We start from the raw sequence: 15,705 nt of genomic DNA, 5'->3' as shown, positions 1-15,705 counted from the left end.
TAAAGCATCTTTGATCTGTGTTTTGAATAAAAGAAAAAAATATCATCATTGATGTAAGAAAATTTTCCAAAAAGAAATGTCTGAATGAATGATATAGTAGTTTTATTTCTTTTTTTGTAGCCTCTCCATATTTCAGCAATAAATTGATGGCTGGTGTAATGCTGGTTGGACCAGGTGAATAAGAAATAGCAACAATTCTAGATGTATTGTTAAGTCATTTGTTTGAATGAAGGTGGGAAATAAATCCAACAAAGGTTCAGAGACTTGCCACCATAGTAAGCTTTCTGTAGATCCAGTGGTGAGGGGCTTGTGAGGATACTTTTCCTATGTGAGGAAGGAATTATTTTTCTCTTGCCTTTCTGTGGGCTAGTGAACATTGGTGGGGGTCAGTCTTGGTTTATTAACAGTATTTTTGACTGTATCTCTTTGTATACTTCCCATCACAGTTGCTTTGTATATTATTCACATGTGACTTACAACATTCTATCAGTAACATTTACCATGTCAAGTGAAATGTGGAGACTTAATTTCTATTTAGGTACCTTTATTTTTCCTGAGACACTATCACTGTCTCAGATAGTGTTAAAAATCTTTGTTTCAATCATCAAATATAATTATAAAACTAAAGAGGAAAATATAGTGTGTTATAAGTATTCATATTTCCAAACTTTCTATCATCTTTTTTCCTTCCTTGATGTTCTAAGTTAACTTTTGTATCATATCATTCCTGAATAAAGAGCATTCTTTAGCCAATCCTTAAAATTAGGACTCCCAGGGACAAATTAGTTTAGCTTTCCTTAACTGTAGAATGTAATTGCCACCTATGACAAGCCCAAGTCCAATATGAGACTCAACAGTGAAAAACAAAAAGCTTCTTCTAACATCAAAAACAAAACCAGAATGCCCACTTTCTCTACTTCTATTCAGTCAGGTACTGGAAGTCCTAGTGAGAGCAATTTGGCAGGAAAAAGAAATAAGAGGCATCCAAATTGGAAAGAAAGAAACAAAATTATCTGTTTGCAGATTATATAAACATATAGTAAAAATCCTTAAAACTCCACAAAAAACTTAGAATAAACAAATTTAGTAAATTTTCAGGATGCAAAATAAACATACAAAGTCAGTTGTATTTTTATATGCTAACAATGAAGTATCAGAAAATGAGATATTAAAAATTCCATTTACAATAGCATCAAAAAGAATAATATACTTAGGAATAAACTTAACCAAGGAGAAGAAAGACTTGTTCATTAGTTTATTTTTATCACTTCTATTTTTCTGTTAAAGTTTTCTAATTTTTTCATTTATTTCAAGAAAACTTGCAATTGAATTTTGAAGCATTTTTTATGATGACTGCTTTAAAGTTGTGGTCAGATAATTCCAATATCTGATTTGTCTTCTTGTGTTAGTTGATTTCCTTTTCTCATTTAAACTGTAATGTTTTTGATTACTAGATATCATAAGTGATTGCTTATTGTGTCCTAGACATGTTTTTGGTTATGTTTAGAGACTCTGGATCCTATTTAAACATTTTATTTTGGGGAGAAGTCACACCTTTTAGGTTAGTATGTAGGTATTGGCCTGCTTTGCTCTGATGTATTTCCAATGGCAGGTTTATTTTTACTATTTGCAATGTTAGTTTGGTCTGCTTGGTTTATCTGGTGCTGCCGATGCTCTTGCTGGTACTGCTGATACTGCCTGGGAAGGTAGAATGCATTTCCCCTGATCAGGCTGCTTGGTGACTCTAGGTAGGGAGGGGTATGGAGAGGTACCATTATCAGTGCCCTCTGACTTCACCATGTCCCTGGGCATGTGAAGAGGCTCTCGTGCCCTTGGAAAAAAAAAAAAAAGAGGTTGTCTGGATCGTGCCGTTAGTTACTGTTGGGTCTCTTTTGTCTTTTGCCTATTCCACTAACTTGTTAGGTATTTCTGGGAGAGTGAGGAGTTTCTCGAGCACATAGGGTGAAGAGGCTTCCTGGGCCAGGCCATTTGTTGTAACTGGATCCCTTTTTCTAGTTCCAAAAGACCTCTCCGTATTTTTGAATGAGGGAGGAGAGTCTCAGAACATAAGGATGAATAAACCCACACCCACAGTTATAGGAAATCCAATGAAGGCTAAGTAAAAAACATGAAGAAAACTATACCTAGTCTCATAAAAATAACTTCCTCAAAATCAAGGAGAAAATTTTTAAATGTGAAAAACTGGCTCTATTAGTTTTCCAGGGTTGCATTAATGAAGTACCACAGTCTGGGTGACTTAAACAATAGAAACTAATTTTTTCATAGTTCTGAAAAATAAAAGTCTGAGTTCAAGGTGTCAGCAGAAGTGATCTCATTCTGAGGCCCTTTTCCTTGGCCTATAGATGGCTGTATTCTCTCTGTCTTCACATGGCCCTGTCTGTGTATTTCTGCTCCCAAATTTCTTCTTATAAGGATATCAGTCATACTGGATTAGAACCCATCGTGATCACCTCATTTAACCTTAATTAGTTCTTTAAAGATACTCCCTCCAAATACAGTCACCTTTTTAGGTACTGGGACCTAAAATATCAACATATGAATTTTTAAGACACAATTCAACACATACACAAGGAGAACACAATCCAAAGGCAAAGGACATGTTATACAGAAAGGGAGAAAAGGCAGAGGGAGATATCGCTTGTCAGAAACAAGGTAAGCAAAGATGCAGAGGAGAAGCACTGGAGAAGCACCCTTAAAAAACTGAAAGCAAAAAGACAAAACAAAAGCCATCACCATAAAATTCTATGCCTACCACAAGTATCATTTAAAATTGAAACAACAGAAATTTTTTTTTCAGAAATAAAAGAACTGAAATAATTTATCACCAGGAGATCCACATTAAGAAATGCTAACATCTTTCAGGCTGAAGAAAAATAATGAAAGGTGGAAGTGTTGATATATATATAATGAAGTAGAGTGAACCAGAATGACATAATAGGATACACACACACACACACACACACACACACACACATATATATACACAAACACACATATGCATATGAGTTTATCATATAATTTAAATCTTTTTAAAAAGTAAATAACTGCAGGCTGAAAAAAATATATTCTGGGATTTATAACAAATTAAAAAGTAAAGGTATTTCAGTAATATCAATAGTGACAGGAGACAGACAAATTCCTAGGCAGACAGGGACAGGTCCCTGGTGAAACCTGACCTTCAAGCCAAAGACAGCCTGAAGCCTAAAATCCTAACTGCCAGTTCTGGATAGAGTCCATGACTGGAGTGAGAACTTCCATTCCTGCCTTATCCTCTCTTTCTCAATTTGTTCCTTCTGGATGATGCCTTTTATCCAAATGAATTGTGCATTTTCCAAAGACTGCCCATGGACCAATCAGCATTCATTTCCCCATTGTAAGCTCATAAAAACCCTGGACTCAACCACACAGACTGCTACCCACTTTTGTGTCCCCTCTCAAAACTGAGAGTCTTCCTTCTGTTGCTCAATAAAATTCTTCTCTGCCTTACTCACTCTCTGGTGTCCACGCACCTTATTCCTCTTGGTTGTAGGACACAAACCTGAAATCTGCCGAGCTCTGGGCGGTGGGAATAAAAGAGAGCTGTAACATGCTCCTGTCCACCAGCCTATGGGAGATAGAGAGCTGTAACATGCTCCCATTCACTGAAATACAGGAGACAGAGAGCTGTAGCATGTTCCTGCTCACTGAGCTATGGAAGTAAGAACGGTGACATCTCTTGGGGGCTCAGACCTCAGGACTCCCCAAGCAAAAGCTGCAACATTCCTTGGGGCTTTGCAATTGCTGGCATCTCCAAGTTTTTAGGCACCACCAGGCTCCTCTTGGCTAGACACCAGTGCCCAATGCAGAAGCTGCTTGTAGCATGCCCGGTCCAGCTGCAGGCTGAGTACCAAGCCACTGCAGGTGCAAGATCTGAGCAAGTGCAAGCTCAGTTCAGCCTGCGGGGCTGAGCAGGCAGAGCAAACCCAGCCACAGAGATTTCCAGCTGGTGAAGCAGCACCAAAGGAATCCTGTAACAATAACATAAAGGTGGACAGGAGGAGAAATGGAAATATGAGTTTCTTTACTATAGGTAAATATAGACCTACCATATGATCCAGATATTTCACCTCTAGGTATTTATCCAAGATAAACAAAAACATATGTCAAAAAGATTTGTACATGAACATGTATGTTCATATCATCTTTATTTGCAGTAGGATAAAACAATACCTAGAAACAACCCAAATGTCCAACAAAATATGAATGAATATAGCAATACAATGGAATACTACTCAATCATAAAAATAATTAACTATGGATTTATAAGATGCCAAAGACAAATCTCAATGTTTCAAAATAATTAAGGGGAGTGAAATAATTGAGACACAATCATAATCTCTAATTGCATTCATGTAAAAGTCTGGAAAATCCAAACCAATATATAGTGAAGAAAAGCTGATAGTGGTTGGAAAAACGGATGGGTAAAGGCTGAAAGGAGGAATTAAATAGGCAAGATAAAACTTCCATGGGCAATGGATATATTTGGCAATGGATAATAGTTTCATGGACATATGCCAAAAGGCATAAATCCAGCACTTTAAATAAGTAGAGCTCATAAAAACATAGTAGTTTGCTTTCAAAAAAAAAATGGAGACTTATTTACCCACAATTGTCACTTGTACCAAATCAGCATATTTAAATATTATTTTTAAAATAATCTCAGCCTCTGATAAGTTTACAAATTCTTAATCACAAGCATCTGTGTACAGGTATTTAGGTGGATAATGCAGCTCATATGATATATTTATTAAGCCCAGTGAGCAATGTTAACAACAATTATACTCTTCATTTTAATAGAATGTTTATGTTTGATGTTTAAATAATTTCATTATCAAGATGAATAATAGGATTGACTTTGACAACTTTCTTAATTACTGATTTTGACAGGAAGCCAACGCTAATTAGAATTTCATTTTTTAAAACTGAATACACTGTTTGTAATCAGCCAAACATCCCTCAATTAAATCAGAGTTCTAATATTGCCCAAGTTGTCATTTTAATTACAGCATAATATATGTAGAAAATAAGTATGTATTTTAATTTTAAAATGTGACTTTTAAATGAACTAATTTATAGATGAATTTTTGGTAGTCTATTGCAATTTCTGCTATATGTGATAGAGATGTAAAAATCATTTTAGCATTTAAATTTCTAAAAATTAAACTTTTCTAATTGTATTTGAAATAAAAAAGTTTTTCTTTCTATGGGAGTAGGACATTACAATATGCACTACAAAAACCAAAAGCTTTTGTTGTGATCCTCTACGTCTGACCCGTGGGTCACAAGTTGACAATGTTTCCAATTTTCACCCCTCCTCCTGCCAATTTGTAGACCCTAGGGTTCCTAGTTCATTTCAAATGGTTGAGTCTGGGCTTCATTTTTGAAGGAACTACTCATTTCAATCTGTTCTCTTCGTCCATGCCAACAATTAGTTGACATTTCTCTTCCTCATGATGAAACTGAGAATCAGAGTAGCTCTTCTTGGGGGCCTCCAACAATTGTAAATAACCCTTTCTTTCCAGGAGTCCGTTTGTGTGCCATTGGGATTATATTTCTTATATTAGAAGCTGGGTATTAAGTTGCCTCCCCACCAAAAACTAGTGACTTTCACCTTAGGGTTGGTTGTAAGACTCCTTCTAGTGTTTAAGGAAATACTATGGTGGTTCTGGAAGCTATTCAGATTAGGCAGTGTTGGAATTGTCCTTCTTGTTGCCCATGGTGGTGTCCAGGCAATCTTTAATGTATCCCGCTGTACCTGTATTAATGCTTTGGACTTGGTAGAAAAGTCAATACAAAAACTACAGTAGAATGCCACCTGACTTTCTAAGGTAGACACTGTTAGCTTTATGGGGTTTATTCAACTGGGAATATGGAGGACAGTGCTGAAGTCAATAATTCATTTGGCCGTTAGGGGGTTCTGTTAATAGTAGCTTTAGTTAAATGCTGCATAACACAAATTAAACTGATTTAGCCCTAGCCCCTGTCAGTCATATTAATCAGAGTCAAAGTGGCAGGCAGAGGGTACACTTGTGAGAAAATTCATCAGTAGTTAAATGGTATAGAAATGAGTGTTGGGTATTAATGGGAGACAATTTTCTATGAGTCTTTCTCATTTGTTCATGACTTTATCATACTGTGTTTTTGGACCATCTTTTCAGTTATATTTGTATAGCAAACAGCACTGGAAGATACAGTGGGTCATTCCAGGGTGGAGGATGCATGGATTTCCTGAGAAGTTTAATAAAGATATGTCATTCCAAGGCAAAGATTAGGAGGTTTGCAAGCACCCTGATCTGAAAGATTGGTGGTTTTTCATACTGTGCCCTGAGTAATAAAGTTCCTTATAAGTGACCTAGGAGTCTCATGTTCTTTGCCAGAATTATGAAACTTTGTCAGGGTAACTATTTATTTTGCAAGCAGGGTAAAAATTTCAAACAGTTTACATGTCTTAGCAACCTTCCCACAGTGTGTAATCAAAGCATTAATTCCTGAGGCCAGATTGGTGATTCTTTACACAAGGAAACAAAAGTTACTGGAAAGCAGTCATAGCTACTTATGTTTAATTGTACATTTGTTGTGTCAGACCATGGAAACACTAACCCCTGTGGATCCAGAGTCTTTTTCGTAAATCCAAAGTTCTTGATATGTTTGACATTTTCATTTCCTGTATATACAGTCACTCTAACAAATAGCCATAAGTCCCCTGGGGGAAGGATGCAGGGAATCATCACAGTGTTTGTTTACTGTGACTTTGTAGGTCCTTTTCTCTGGGGACCTGGTCATCTTTTGAGTCAATCAATTTAAGGTATGAAAACTCAGATCTGAATTGGCATAAAGCTTCTGACTTTAAGTTGAGGTGTCTATCAATTGTACAGTCTCTTCCTTTACATAGATTAAGCAAACCCTTTGCCAATTTCTTCTCTATCTTGTCTCTATGGAAACCATATTACATTTACCATCCCTGGGTATCTCTAAAGGTTAGTCACCTGCCTGTGACTAAGATCTTGCTATTCCTTGCAACAGTTGCAGACAGCTTGCTTGGATAGTTAGGCACTATCATTATCACCTCCTTTATGTCATGCCCTTTGCTATCTGGATGGTCACTTCTGTATTAGTATCTCCTTCCAAGTTGCCTGCAGACAACATCCTCCACTTCTCAATAATTCCAGTACCTTTCTCACCCAGGTATCTCCTACCAACTATGATTTGTCTTCAGTAAATCATTGTCAGTTGGAAGGCTCTTGATGTTACGTGGTATCCACTGAAACATGTTCAGTTTTGTACAGCTTTTTTTGAATATTTCTTCAACTTGCCACAATAGTTCTATTATTTCTGTTTCCTTAGGGTGGATCATTACTTTCTCTAAGCTTCACAGGGATTTGCTAGCAGCATAATGATGCTATCTTCTGGCGTCCTTATCAGGATGTTTATTTTCTTATCACAGGAGATTGCTTCCATGTTTATAAAATTCACCAAATTTTATGTTCTGCCTCTCTTGTTCTAGCTCTTACCAGATCCATTCTCTCCCAGCTCATACATGTGGACTTACTCCTACAGGTCTTTAACAATATAGTACCATTCCTCCTTCAGGTAACATAGCTATTTATCAAGTTACATTGTGAACAATCCTATTTGTTGATCTTCTGGCCATGAGGGGGAGCAGAGACTTATGCTGGGGGAGGCATGCTGTCTTGAGAGGCAGAGGAGTGGGCTGCTTCTGAAGATCCTGTGAGGGAAACAAGTCTAGGTTTTCAAAATTTTCAAGTGCATCTACCCCAGTTTCTCAAGTTCATGTCTCACGATCCCAGTCCTTCCAAATCAAAACCCTTACAATGGGATAAGCAGACTTGCTGTGTTTGAAAGTTTAATCTTATCTTTCTCTCCATTGCTGTGAAGGTAGATTGTGATAGAATGTGCAAGTCTTATGTTAACCTGGAATTAAAGAGATACAATTTAAAATAGGGGCAGGAGATACAAGTCAGGGTCTCTCTACTCACTAATAGGAACTGTGGGAGATGGAGTTTGAGCTTAGGCTTCTGAGGGAGGTGTCTGGTAATTAGATTCCAAGATGAATAGGGTTATAGCAAATAAATTTGGCTCATCTCCAGATATTGTAGATGTAAAATTTAAGCAGGTGAGAGCAGCGTTTATTTAGATTTTATTAGTAATTTGAAGAAGAGGGAAATACTTCAGTGTCACTGATGAAGGCCAATTTGTCAGAGACTGGGCTACTCATTCTAGTAATTTGTTCCAAAATAAAGAGAAACAGTGAGATACAATTAGAGCACCAGCCAGTTTCCAAACATTGGACCAGCAGGAACAGAGCAGGAGCTCTTCTATTTCTTTGTGGCTCCATTCCTCTTCTCTTCCCTAACTGCCTGCAGATCGTTTTTTCTTTCTTTCTTTCTCTTTTTTCTCTTTTAGCTTCTTTGTTTCTGCAGTATGCTTTGATGGCTAAAACATTTAGTTCACAAGACATATAGAATAAAAAAAGTATAGCTACATTACATAGAAATTATGAGTGATTAATATTGGTCAGGTGAAGAATTAAAAACCATTATCTCTAATTCCTACAGAACTTCAATTTAGAAAATTGAATTTTTGTTGTTGTTGTTGTATCCAGATGGTATCTCATTGGTTTGGGGAGAAGAATAGATTAGGCAGCAAGTGCCTAGCTGAACACCTATGAAAAACTGATGTAGGGCAAAAGTAGAACCAAGGCTAATAATCATTCACTTACTAGCATGGAAAAATCTGCTCCACATCAAGGAGAATGATGGCTATGAATATTTTTACTGAAACATATTATCAGTAGAAGAAAGTAGATATGGACAATAGAAGAAGATATACGTGAGAGAATGCCAGAGACTCTACAGGAATGATAATTTAATTGATAGTTTACTTATTAACATATTTAAGATAATTCAGTGGAATTAATTCCTTATTTGATCAAGAGGAGGATGTGAATATCAATGCTTTAAGATGAAAGAGATGTATGTTTAAACAATATTAGCAATTAAACAAAATGTTCATATTAAAACCAATAGAGTTAGAAGTATATTTCCTTTATTCTTTTATTGACTTTCCCTCAGGAATAAAGTAAGAACCATAAAGTCAGTAATTGCATGAACATTTCTATTTAATATCATAGGGGCTGTTGAATTCTCAGCAACTGGATTACCTTTCTGAAACTTGGAGAATAATATGGATATAAAGATGATTGTTTTCTCCTTATTGAGTATACACAAACTAACAATGTATTACTAACTTAGATGACTATTCTCATAAAGCAATTTCCTTTGAACTTTTTTTGTAGTCAAAGCATTTCCCAATAATAGGATCTTAGAATCTGATACAAATTTGGAAAAAGATTGTATGGCATTTTGGAAAATTATAAACTTTCAGAAATAAGTCAGAGTCAATTATTTGGGAAGATAGCATCTTATTACAGAAGGAAATGAACATTTCACATTATGGAAACATAGAAAGTAACTCAAAAAGGATGCGTGTCATGCACTATTAGCAATAATAAGTCTCTGGCAAATGCCTTTATATAGAACCTAGTCCTGATGACGGAATTACAAATATACAAACCTCTCTCTAGAGGGAATTAATGTAGAGTTCTATGAAAGCAACATCTGCTCAGTGTCAAGAGCAGGGTTCCAGTGTGGCTGGATCACAGCCATCCAGAAGGACAGCAGATTATGAGGCCTGAGAAGAATCCTATGGCCAGAACATGTACGGCATTTTGGAACACAGTAAAGATTTCTGATTTTACATGAAGTGTAAAGATTGATTGTAGACACTGAAGAGTCACCTCCAATCTGCATTTTGAAATGATTACTTAGCTTGTTGTATTGATAATAGATTGTAGGGGAAATACACTGTAAAATGTAAAAAGGGAGACCAATATGGTAGCTACTACATAGTCAGAAAAGTGACAATGGTGGCATGGATTAAGATAGGAAAAGTGGAATTGTTGACAAGTGATCAGACCTGGCCTATATTCTAAAGCCATATGACCAGATATTCTGTTGCATTATAAAAAAGAGCAGTTAGGATGCTTCCAAGATCTTTGTCCTGAGCAACTGTGTGATTGAGATTAACAAATAATGAAATAAAGAATTTGGGGATGGGATATGATGGGGTTGGGATATCAAGATTTCTGTTTTGGATGTGAATGCTTAGTGAAAAGATATATGAGCCTATGGCTTGGGGAAATATTAGAATAAGATAAAAATTTGGATTCAGCAAGATATATGTGATATTAGAAGTAATAGGATTATACCAATGATGGAAGCATTATTGATTCCAGGCAAATCACAGTATTAGAATGTAGTAGTGACGAGAATAATTTCTAAGACTGAGCTTTAAAGCACTCTACCTTGAAAGGCTGGTCTGGAAGAGGAGAGGATCCAGCAGAAATCACAGGAGGAAGCCACAGGAAGCCAATGCAAACCCCACAACTCTCTATTGTATAGTATAGAAACTATTTTAGAGTGTCATTGAATAGACACTATTGAATATTGTCTTTACCTTCACATGTTTATTATAATGTTCATTATATATTCAGCTGTTCACATTCTTAATATGTACATTAAAATATAAATTCTTTGATGGTAGGGAGCATGTCTCTTTAGCTCACCGCTTTATAGGGTCTCATTCCTACTGTAGTGTCCAGCATACCTAGGTACTAAAAAATAATTGTCTTGCTTTTTCACAACGGGTTTGCCGCCAGAACAGAGGTGTCATGAAAACTACCCCTAAAAGCCAAAGTGGGAAAGGAAAAGACTCATATCAACATTGTCATCATCGGACACGTAGATTTGGGCAAGTTTACCACTACTGGCCATCTGATCTACAAATGCGGTGGCATCGACAAAAAAAATCATGGAGAAATTTGAGAAGGAGCCTGCTGAGATGGGAAAGGGCTCCTTCAAGTATGCCTGGGTCTTGGATAAACTGAAAGCTGAGCGTGAACGTGGTATCACCATTGATATCTCCTTGTGGAAATTTGAGACCAGTAAGTAGTACGTGACTATCATTAATGCCCCAGGACACAGAGACTTCATCAAAACCATGATTACAGGGACATCTCAGGCTGACTCTGCTGTCCTGATTGTTGCTGCTGGTGTTGGCGAATTTGAAGGTGGCATCTCCAGGAATGGGCAGACCCAAGAGCATGCCCTTCTGGCTTACACACTGGGGGTGAAACAACTAATTGTTGGTGTTAACAAAATTGATTCCACTGAGCCACCCTACAGCTAGAAGAGATATGAGGCAATCAATTCCGCACCTTCATTAAGAAAATTGGCTACAACCCCGACACAATAGTATTTGTGCCAATTTCTGGTTGGAATGGTGACAACATGTTGGAGCCAACTGCTAACATACCTTGGTTCAAGGGATGGAAAGTCACCCGTAAGGATGGCCATGTCAGTGGAACCATGCTGCTTGAGGCTCTGGACTACATCCTACCACCAAGTCGTCCAACTGACAAGCCCTTGTGCCTGCCTCCCCAGGATGTCTACAAAATTGGTGGTATTGGTACTGTTCCTGTTGGCCAAGTGGAGACTGGTGTTCTCAAACCTGCTATGGTGGTCACCTTTGCTCCAGTCAACATTACAACCGAAGTAAAATCTGTCAAAATGCACCACGAAGCTTTGAGTGAAGCTCTTCCTGGGGACAGCGTGGGCTTCAATGTCAACAATGTGTCTGTCAAGGATGTTTGTTGTGGCAATGCTGTTGGTGACAGCAAAAATGACCCACCAGTGGAAGCAGCTGGCTTCACTGCTTAGGTGATTATCCTGAACCATCCAGGCCAAATCATCGTTGGCTGTGCCCGTGCACTGTATAGCCACATGGTTCACATTGCGTGCAAGTTTGCTGAGCTGAAGGAAAAGATTGATCGCCGTGCTGGTACAAAGCTGGAAGATGGCCCTAAATTCTCGAAGTCTGGTGATGCTGCCAGCATTGATACGGTTCCTGGCAAGCACATTTGTGTTGAAGGATTCTCAGACTATCCACCGCTGGGTGGCTTTGCTGTTCATGATATGAGACAGACAATTGCTGTGGGTGTCATCAAAGGAGTGGACAAGAAGGCTGCTGGAGATGGCAAAGTCACTTAGTCTGCCCAGAAGGCTCAGAAAGCTAAATGAATATTATCCCTAATACCAGCCACCCTGGGTTTAATCAGTGGTGGAAGAATGGTCTCAGGGCTGTTTGTTTAAACTGGCCATTTAAGTTTAATAGTAGAAGACTGGTTAATAACAACGCATCGTAAAATCTTCAGAAGGAAAGGAAAATGTTTTGAGGACCACTTTGATTCTCTTTTTTGCGTGTGGCAGTTTGAAGTTACTAGTTTTTAAAATCAGTACTTTTTTTTTTCTTTTTTTTAAATTATACTTTAAGTTCTGGGATACATGTGCAGAAAAGTGCAGGTTTTTTCCATAGGTATACACATACTTATTTATTTATTTATTTATTTATTTATTTATTTATTTATTTATTTTGAGACGGAGTCTCCCTCTGTCGCCCAGGCAGGAAGCGCAGTGGTGCCATCTCGGCTCACCGCAAGCTCCGTCTCCTGGGTTCACGCCATTCTCCTGCCTCAGCCTCCCGAGTGGCTGGGACTACAGGCGCCCGCCACCATGCCCGGCTAATTTTTTGTATTTTTAGTAGAGACGGGGTTTCACTGTGATCTCGATCTCCTGACCTCGTGATCCGCCTGCCTCGGCCTCCCAAAGTGCTGGGATTACAAGCGTGAGCCACCGTGCCTGGCCCATGCCCGGCTAATTTTTTGTATTTTTAGTAGAGAGGGGACTTCACTGTGTTAGCCAGGATGGTCTCCATCTCCTGACCTCATGATCTGCCTGCCTTAGCCTCCCACAGCGCCGGGATTACAGGCGTGAGCCACCGCGCCCGGCCAGGTATGCATGTACTTTTAATGGAAACGACTTGACCAAAAATCTGTCACAGAATTTTGAGACTCACTAAGAATGTTTAATGAGAAAAAAAAAATCCAATGATTAAATAAAATAGATACTTAGTAGGGTTTTTCATAAAAATATTTTTGTTTGTAATTTGAAAGCTTTTAATATTTAACTTTTTTTACAATGAATGTGAATATTTTATGTTAAAATATTTGTTCACACCTCCATTGCTTTCTTCAGTTCCATGTATTTTTTGGTATTTAAAATTTTATGTACATTTATTATTTTCCATATATTTTTATTTTGTCTTGCTGAATTGTATTTATTTTAAAAATTTACACAAATAGCTGTTATATTGGGACTTTATAAGTATTCTCTTTTTCATAGAGTTTTAATTATTTTACATTTATATAATTAATGTTTCTGGAGTACATCCTGAAGGTAAATGTGTTGTGAGAAGAAAAATGTAGTTTCTCTTTTCCTGTCAAATAAAAACCCCTGTCACCTTTGATACTTCTTTCTTCCAAGGTATGTATGAGTTTGAGACCTCTGATAACATTTTCAGAGGAAAATTATTTCATAAAGGAATAGATTTGAAAGCATGTAAGAATGTTACAAATCTTTGTGTTAGTGCCTAAGCTAAAAAGCTTCCCAAATGAAGATGCTTTTGTTCGTTGATGTTCATTGGTTTGTGGTTGTTTCAACTTAGATTGACAGTTGTATACTGTCTGTGTGTGTGTGTATATATATAAAATATGTATATAAATATACATTGTCATTATCCGTTTTTGTTATTTTAATTTCAAGGATGCAAATATCAAAATTAAGCAATATATTTTCAGAATATTTGATATATGTAAAAGATAGTGGCAGAAAAATTATGTTGATAATTTTAAAGCCATCTTTGTTCATTTTAGAGAAAAACTGTATTCTGCTTTAAAATATATCCAGAAGTTTTCAACATTCAATGGAAGAACATATAATTAAATATGATTTAGACTGTTTTAAACAATTCGTTTATAAGTATTGTTACTATAAAGTTTATAAATTAATGATTCAATTTAATGTGAACATCCTTTGACTGTGTCAGAGTTGGGATACTACAAAATTCAGTTTATAATAATTTATGCAGTGTATGAAAAACACAAGTCATCTTTGCTTATTAGTAGGTCATTTTTCACTTTTTTAGATGAGCAAGAATAGCTTTAATGGATTTCCAAAATGCATAGTTGTTAGAGAAGCAAATTAGGTCATGATAAATAAATGAGGATTCTGATACTCTTACGTTTTCAAAGATACAGATAACTCCTTACGCAGGGTTTTTAGGGGAAATGCAGCTGTTGATGAGTATTTTTTGGAAGATGTTATTACATAATTACCGCAATTATTAAAAGCCAAACAACCTAATAGTTAAGAGCCTAAAATCAAGGATGAGATAGCCTTTGTTCCGTTCCCAGTTCTGTCATTAGTTAGCTGCATAATTTGCAAAAATTACTGTGTCTCTGTTTCCTCATCTTTACGGATCAGGAAATAATAGTATCAGTTGATAGTGTTGATGTTGGGATTAAATTATTTTGTATGAGGGCCTTTAAATAGAACTGTATGAGATTTTGCTACTATTATAATTGAGATCAAATATTGAAATAATTTATGAAGAAGAAAAAAGATGTATTCACATGTAGATTCCATTTGGAAGAAATAACAAATTTCCTTTAATTGGTAGTATGACTAAAAATTTATTTCAAAGTTGCTGAAAACATAAATTGGTTAGAGTCTACAGTGTCATAGTGTTTGCTTTTTAAAATGTTAAGATTAAATCATATTGTTGATACTTTATTTTTTTCTAATTAATATTTTATATGAAGTGTTCTTCTATTAAATGGGTTGATGTCTTCACCATAAAATATGAATAGAATAGCTATCTTGTCATTTCTTTTTTTCCTTCCTTTTAGTTTTTAATGTTTATGGGTATATAGTAGATATATATATTTATGGGAAACATGGGATATTTTGATAGCTATACACTGTGTAATAATCACATCATGATAAATGGGATATGCATCAACTCAAGCATTCATAATTTCTTAGTGTTACAAACATTCCCATGGTAGCCTCTCAGTTATTTTAAAGTGTACAACAAATTTAGCGACTGTTTTCCTATCACTATAGCCACGCTGTTTTCCTATCAAATACTAGGTCTTATTCATTGTATCTAACTATATTTTTGTACCTATTAACCAAACCTCAAGCAGAGTCCTATAAATTTTTGTCCTATCCCAACTGATTTTTGAGTACTTTCTCATTTTTGCCATAGCAAGGTATTTCATGCTAATCTTTTATCATCCATACTCTACCCCCTTGGAAGAGCAATTTCTTCAAGAAGCTTTATTTCCTATAAGAAGAGAATAATATTTAGAAATCTAGATCTGGTATTTGTATTTTCTTTGCTACTGGGATGTCAATTCGTCTAGGCCATCTCAGCAGACATGTAATTACATGTTTTTAAATGTTTTATTGACACGTACTCTTCGTTCATATTTATAGGGTATGGGTGGTATTTTGATACATGCAGAGAGTGTGTAATCATCAAGTCAGGGTATTTAGGCTATTCATCACCTCCAGCATTTATCATAGTTTTGTGTTGTGAATATTTCAAATCCTCTCTTCTAGATACTTTGAAATGTACAATATATTGTTGTTAACTTCAGTCACC

General features: G+C 36.4%; 1 pseudogene; it reads left to right on the top strand.

The window, feature by feature from the left end:
- The first annotated feature begins 10,935 nt into the window (after positions 1–10,935).
- LOC100585930 lies at positions 10,936–12,218 on the top strand (annotated as a pseudogene).
- Positions 12,219–15,705: the final 3,487 nt, after the last annotated feature.

This window comes from Nomascus leucogenys, chromosome 9 (genome assembly GCF_006542625.1).
Source record: "Nomascus leucogenys isolate Asia chromosome 9, Asia_NLE_v1, whole genome shotgun sequence".
NCBI classification, from domain to species: domain Eukaryota; kingdom Metazoa; phylum Chordata; class Mammalia; order Primates; family Hylobatidae; genus Nomascus; species Nomascus leucogenys.
This window is presented reverse-complemented; position numbering and strand designations above follow the sequence as displayed.